Genomic DNA, 8548 nt, shown 5'->3' on the forward strand with positions numbered 1-8548 from the left:
CTTAAGAAGAAAGTAAAATGAAGCCATACAAGGAAAACTCCATTAAGTCTGAGCTGCAAGACTAGGCACTATTTAGCCACTGAGTAGCTTGTATTAGTTTGTCAGGGCTACCATAACAAAGTACCACAGACTGGGTGGCTTAAACAACAGAAATGTATTTTGTCACAGTTCTGAAGTTCAGAAATCCAAGATCAAGGTTTCAGCAAGGTTTGTTTCTTTAGAGGCCTCTCTCTTTGGCATGGAGGTAGCCATCTTCTCCCTGTGTCTCCACATGATCTTCCCTCTCTACATATATGTATCCTAATTTTCTCTTTACAAAAGGAAATCACTCATACCAGATTAGGGCCCACTCTAACCATCTCAATTTAACTGCATTACAACTTTAAAGGCACTATTTCCAAATATAGTCACATGCTGGGGTACTTGGGGATTAGGGCTTCAACATATGAATTTTGGAGAGACACAATTCAGTCCATAACAAATGTTATTTCATTTTAGTTTGGGATAAACACAGGGACAATAACCAGACGGATAGCACCAAGACAATTCTACATATAAAAGTAGCCATCTACACTGCCAACTGTAATTTGTACCCCACATAAGTAATATATCAAAGATTAGTACATGTGGTCAGGAGATGTTGTCATCAACATGGGTTTATGTCCTTCCACATGATTTGCGTTTTCCCAACCTCTACAGCAGTGTACACATACATATTTTAAAATAAGAATATACCTTTCAGAAGCATTTCTTTAAAGGCTTGAAAAGTTGTCATCTATTACCCTCAGAAAAGGCAACTCAAAAAGTGATAGCAATTGCCAAGATTACACAAGACCCAAGGGGCTAATAAATTTCAAAGAAGAGAGGACTCTGATGTAAGGAAAAGTGCCATGATTGTGAGATGGCTACAATTAGCTGTGGTAAAAATTAGGAACTACATGGGGTATCAGGATGAAGATCAAAGCATAATGGGAAAAGTTGAATTAAAGGCAAATGTGATGAGAGAATGTCAATGAAGAATCTCCTAGGAAGATGAGGATTAACGACAAAGAAAGAATCCTCAAGGTAACCAGGGAAAAGAAGACAGTAATCTACAAAGGAAAGCCCATCAGATTATCATCTGATTTTTCAGCAGAAAATCTACAAGCCAGGAGGGAGTGGAACCAAATATTATGAGCCAGGAATAACATATGGAGCAAAGATATCCTTTAGATATGAAGGAGGAATAAAGACCTTTCCATACATACAGAAGTTGAGGGAATTTTCTAATACACGACCTGCACTACAAGAAATACTAAAGGAGGCTATTCGACCACCATCAACAAGGACAATTTGTGGCAACCAAAACATAAAAAGGGGGAGAGTAAAGTCCTGAACCGGAATATGGGAATGGAGAAAGTAAGCGTGCTGAAGAAAATCGAATACTCTAAATATCAAACTTTCTTTTACATAAACTTAAGGGTAACCACTCAAAACCATCCAGAACTGAAATATATAATGAAATAAAAGAAGAAACAGAGGGAAACATCATAGAATACCACCACACAGAAATAATAGACAACAACAAAAAGGCAAAGAAACAATGGAGACACAGCCTTACCAGAAAACTAAAGATAGAATGACAGGAAATCCTCACATATCAATAATCACCCTAAATGTAAATGAACCGAACTCACCAATAAAAAGGCACAGAGTAGCAGATTGGATCAAAAAACTAAACCCAACCATATGCTGTCTCCAAGAGAGGCATCTCAGCTACAAGGACAAGCATAGACTCAAAGTGAAAGGGTGGAAATTGACATTCCAAGCAAATGGTCCCCAGAGAAAATCAGGTGTACCCATAATGCTATCAGATGAAACAGACTTCAGGGTGAAAAAGATAACAAGAGACAAAGATGGGCATTTCATAATGGTAAAGGGGACTATAAAACAAGAAGACATAACAGTCATCAATATTTATGCCCCCAACAAGGGAACACCGAAATACAACAAGCAACTACTAACAGAACTAAAGGGAGAAATTGACCAAAACACAATTATATTAGGGGACTTAAATACATCATTGACAGCTATGGATAGATCATCCAAACAGAAAATAAATAACGAAATAGCAGCCCTAAATGACACATTAGATGAAATGGACATAATTCACACTTATAGAGCACTTCATCCTAGAACATCAGACTATGCATTCTTTTCTAGTGTACATGGAATATTCTCAAGGACAGACTATATATTGGAACATAAAACTAGCCTTGGCAAATTTAAGAAGATTGAAATCATACCAAGCATATTCTGTGATCACAAGGCTTTGAAATTGGATTTCAACTACCAAAAGAAAGCAAATATGTGGAGGTTAAACAGCACATATTTTTAAAATTTTCTTCTTTTTTTAAAATTGAAGTTTATTGAGGTGAAATTGTTAATAAAGTTACATAGATTTCAGGTGTACAATTCTGTAATATATCATCCATGTATCACATTGTGTGTTCACCACCCAGAGTCAGTTCTCCTTCCATCCCCATGTACTTGATCCCCTTTACCCTTATCTGCCATCCTCCTCCCCCCTTACCCTCTGGTAACCACTAAACTATTGTCTGTGTCTATGAGTTTTTGTTTCTCATTTGTTTGTCTTGTTCTTGTGTTGTTTTTTATTTACATACCACATATCAGTGAAATCATATGATTCTCTGCTTTTTCAGTCTGAGTTATTTCGCTTAGCATTATAATCTCAAGATCCATCCATGTTGTTACAAATGGTCCTATTTCATCTTTTCTTACTGTCGAATAGTATTCCATTGTGTATATATACCACAACTTCTTTAGCCATTCATCTATCGAAGGACATTTTGGTTGTTTCCACATCTCGGCCACTGAAATAAAGCTGCAATGAACATTGGAGCACACGTGTCTTTATGTATAAATGTTTTCAGATTCTTTGGGTAGATACCCAGGAGAGGGATAGCTGGGTCATATGGTAATTCTATTTTTAATTTTTTAAGGAACCTCCACACTGCCTTCCATAGTGGCTGCACCAATCTGCATTACCACCAACAGTGTATGAGGGTTCCTTTTTCTCCACAACTTTCTAACACTTGTTACTATTTTTCTTGTTGATGATAGCCATTCTAACTGGGGTGAGGTGATATCTCATTGTGGTTTTTATTTGCATTTGTCTGATGATTAGTGATGTTGAGCATTTTTTCATATGTGTATTTGGCATTTGTATGTCCTCTTTGGAGAAATGTCTCTTCAGGTCCTCTGCCCATTTTTCAGTTGGGTTGTTTGTCTTTTTGGTATTGAGTTTAAACAACGTACTTTTAAAGAATGACCGGGTCAAAGAGAAATAAGAGGAGAGATCAAAAGATTCATAGAAACAAATGACAATGAAAATACATCCCACCAAAATTTTGGGATGCAGCGAAAGCAGTTTTAAAAGGGAAATTTTATCATTACAGGCCTATCTCAAAAAATAAGAAAAATCCCAAATAAAGAACCTCAAGTTACACCTTAAAGATCTAGAAAAAGAAGAACAAATGAAACCCAAGGTTATCAGAAGAAAGGAAGTAATAAAAATCAGAGCAGAACTAAATGAAATAAGGAAAAAAAAGACAATAGAAAAAATTAATGTGACAAAGAGCTGGTTCTTTGAAAAGATTAACAAAATTGACAAACCCTTGGCTAGACTCACTAAGATAAAAAGAGAAAAGACACTAATACACAAAATCAGAAATGAAAGAGGGGAAGTTATCACGGTTGTCACAGAAATACAAAGGATCATCCAAGAATTCTATGAAAGACTCTATGACACCCAATTCAATAACCTAGAAGAAATAGACAAGTTCTTAGAAACATATAGTCTTTCAGGCTGAATCACAAAGAGTTGGAAAATCTAAGTAGACCAATCACCAATAAGGATATTTAATCAGTCATCCTAAACATTACCAAAAGCAAAAGTCCGGGACCAGATGGCTTCACTAGTTAATTCTACCAAACATTCAAAGACGATCTAATACCTGTCCTACTCAAACACTTCCATAAAATGGAAGGAGAGACAATACTCCCTAACTCATTTTATGAGGCCAACATTACTTTGATCCCAAAACCTGGTAAGGATAATAAACAAAAAGAAAATTACAGACCAATATCTCTGATGAATACATATGCAAAAATCCTAAACAAAATTCAAACAAATCAAATGCAACGATGTATTAAAAAATTATACATCATGATAAAGTGGGGTTCATTCGAAGGGCACAAAGATGGTTCAACATAAGCAAATTCATCAATGTGACACATCATATAAACAAAATAAAGGACAAAAATCATATGATTAGATTATACCAATTGATGCAGAAAAAGCATTTGACAAGATACAACATCCATTTATGATTAAAACACTTAATAAAATAGGTATAGAAGGAAAATATCTTAATATTATAAAGGCCATATGTGACAAACCCTTAGGTAACATCATAATTAATGGGAAAAAGTTAGACCTTTTGCTCTATGTTCAGGAACACGACAAGCCTGTCCCCTATCACCTCTGCCAGAGCATTCAGGGAAGAGACAGAAATGAAAGGCATCCAAATTGGGAATGAAGAAGTTAGATTGTCACTCTTTGCAGATGACAGGCAGAAAAAGAAGAGAACCATATGATTTCAGTGATCTGCAGCATATAAAACTAAAAACAACATAAGAATAAGACAAGTAAATGAAGAAACAAAAACTCATAGACATCGACAATAGTTTAGGGATTTCCAGAGGGTAAGGGGGGTGGGGGGGCTCTAGAAGAGGGTAACCTGGGTCTAATACATGGTGATGGAGAGACAAGTGACTCTGGGTGGTGAACACACAATGTGAGATATAGATAATGTATTACAAAATTGTACACCTGAAATCCACGTAACCTTACTAACAATTGTCACCCCAATAAACTTTAATTTAAAAAAAATGAAAAAGGAAGAGAGGAAAGTGGATTCCTGAGGTTTCATTGGAAGGGTCTCAGAACAAGGGCCATTATAAGCACTTTTTTAAAAATTAGTTTCAGGTATACAAAACAATGTAATAGTTAAACATTTATCATTTATATCCCTCACACAGTGATAACCCCCGCCGCCCCATCTACTACCCCTCTGACCTTCCATATAGCCATTACATTTCCACTCCCTCTATTCCTAATGCTGTCCTCAACTTCTTGTAAAGATATATATATATATATATATATATATATATATATATATATATATATATATACACACACACATATATACATATATATATATATAAAATTGTAGTTGACATTCATTATTGTTCAGCTTCAGCTTCAGGTGTACAGTGTAGTGATCTTACTGTTTTTTATTCACACTTCTTTGAAAATAGAAATCTTTAGAACTGAACAGCATCAAATGTACCTATTGGAATATTTCATGTTCAATTAAAGTCATTGAGATATATTCACGGGGACATTTTAAGTCAGAATTTATGCAAATGAGATTAATTTTAAAACTAAAGTGAGTTAGAATAGAATATATTTGGGAAGTTCTGAAATCACTTGGGATATTTAGTATGCAAGGTCATAAAGTTGGATGTAATATAATAAATCTAGGTAACTTTTTAGTCAAGAAAATATTTATAAGAGTTTAATGATGAACTTCTTTTTCTTTGTCAATGTTTTAAGTATTTTTTTTTTAACTTTCATTTGCATTTATCTTCAGGTAAAATTGTCATCTTAAGTATGTACCTATGAGCAAGCTTCAAGTGGTGATTGACCTCAATTGTAATTGTCCCCTGTTAGCCCTTAATTATTAAGGACATCAGGTTATGGAGAAATAAGAACTCATTCTGAGTCACACACACACAGACACACACACACACACACACACACACACACACACACACACACCTTCCATTCACAGAAGCACTGAGCTTGAAATAATACAGATTGATTCAGATAAAATCAATTACTTATAAAATAATGTTAAAAACTGATCATTCAATTCCCACTGTATAAAACAATCGCAATAATAAAACCAATGCTGTACATCCAGTTACAACAACAGATGAAGCATGACATTTTTTACAGGCCAAAGTATAAACAGAGGTGAAATTACAAGAGTTTGGGAAAGGGAAGATGAGAAAAATAGATGAGCTGTCTGCTATGTCATTCTGGAATGTTGACACGCAGGCATCCAGTCACATAGGCATACACTCAACTTTAAGAGAATACTTAGGCTCTTAAGTTATAAAAATCAAGACATTCTTCTCCTTCTCATTTGGACAGATAGGATTTCTGAGACTGTTTTAGAGTATCTCATAATAATCTGTTACCACTTGGTTCACCAAACTGTAGTAAATGTAAAACAGAGCAGTCAACACCTATAAAGGAAGAGGAAATAGTTGTGATGGACACACATGGGAAAACAAAACCTTTCAACTCGCTATTGTTTGTACTGATTTTAGAGGCCTGATGACTCAGTACTTGTGCAACAAGCATAGATATACTGTTTCACACAGGATGTTTATTCAGTGCATGTTATATCCCAGCCATTGTGTTAACACACATAAAACAGTGGGTAAGATAGGCAAGGTCTCTCTTTTCAAGAGGACTATACTGTAGTTTGACTGAGACACTGATCAAGTCATATAAAACAAAGCAATGCATTAGAAAATTATGTGGATGATGTAATTAATGTTTGATGAGTGATTTTACTTGGGTGTTTGGGGAAATTCTCAGAGAAGGTAAACATTTGAACCAAAGTCTGAAGTGAAAAGGGAGACAATCCTATGAAAATCTTGGGGCAAAGCCTGATAAACACTACCTGGACGAAGGGGAAGAATGAGAGATGAGGGGGATTGGATTTTATTTTATATGCAGTGAAAAGCCTTAAGAGATTTTTGATAAAAAGATGATCAAATTTTATTGATATTTAAAAATGATCTCTTTGGTTTTGGAAGTAGAACAGATAGGATTTGCACATGAATGTGATGTCATCCAAAAAAGTGAGTTTGTCAATTCTCCCTCACTCCTCTCTGGCAGTCTCTAGCCTTATGGAGAGCTCTGATTTGATTCTTAGATTCTCAAATGCTTTCTATGTAATTGGTAATGTACTGGGGAAAAGTGACATCAAATGTCATTTCTGTTTTTTCATCTTAGATCTTGACTCTGCAATAGTTCCTTTCTTTGTAGTTCCCTAACGTTTTCTAATTCATGACATTTTAATTTTTTCCAGTTTTTCTAGTTGTATTCAACAGAGCCATTGGTCCCCATTACATATTTGACTATTTATTATGTTTATTATCATATAAAAATGCAAACAAAAACCAAATATGTATAAAAATATATAACTTATGAGTTCAGGTTAGTGACACAGTAAATGATTATGGTATCCAATTTCGACTGATTCTGCCTTTATAAAGTCAGGTTGCATAATGCATTATCAATGATAAATAAACACTGCAAATAATAAATACACTTGATAGATTAGGCTGCATTAAGATTAATAATTGTTCTTAGAAACAGACAATGTAGAAAGTGAAAAGATAAGTGACAAACTTGGAGAGATATTTGGATATTAAATAACAGACATAAAATTAGTATTCATCATACTATGAGAACATTAATAAATAGTAATAATAATAACTTATTAGAAAAATGAAGAGGGCTGGCCCAGTGGCTCAGGTGGACCATGCTCCTAACACTGAGCACCATGCTCCTAACACTGAGGTCACTGGCTCGATTCCCACATGGGCCAGTGAGCTGCACCCTCTACAGCTGAGATTGTGAACAACAGCTCTCCCTGGAGCTGGGCTGCTATGAGCAGCTGGAGGTTGGTGTGAGCTGTCGTGGGCTGCTGTGTGCTCCCGTGGGCTACCGTGTACTGGCATGAGTCGCCTATGGCCAGCGTGAGTCGCAGGCAGCCCTCGTGAGCAGCCAGCAGCCGTTGAGAGCTGCCGTGAGCTGCTGTGAGCAGCTGACCAACAACCAGTGACCGACTGCCTCAGCTGGGGGTAGCACAATGGTCATAATAGCAGCATGGGCCAAGGAGCTGTGTCCTACACAACTAGACTGAGAAATAATGGCATGAATCTGAGTGGGTAGGAAGAGATGGAAGAAAGGGGGAAAAAAAAAAGAAAAATGAGCAAAGGAAACAAGCAAACATTTTAGAAGAGCAAACACAAATGGCCCTAAATTATATGAAGATACACACATTATTAGTAATCACACAAATGCAAATTGAAGTTAAAATGAAATACCATTATATATCCATTTAATTGGGGAAAAAAGTTATCAGAGAGCTTAAAGAAAAAAAGTCATTGAAAAGTGAGGCAACAGAAACTCAGCTGTGGCTGATAAAAATATTATTCACAACAATAACTTTGGAAAATAAATTCACATACTTATTAAAATGAGAATGTATAAACATATGGCTTAGCTATTTTGCATACACAAGAACACACACACACACACACACACACACATACACATACACAGACTGACAATTAAGTTTGCAAACTTGTTGCAACAATATTACTAACCTGTTTTGAT

This window comes from Rhinolophus sinicus, chromosome 7 (assembly GCF_057876585.1).
Source record: "Rhinolophus sinicus isolate RSI-liver-muscle chromosome 7, RSI-T2T, whole genome shotgun sequence".
NCBI classification, from domain to species: Eukaryota; Metazoa; Chordata; class Mammalia; order Chiroptera; family Rhinolophidae; genus Rhinolophus; species Rhinolophus sinicus.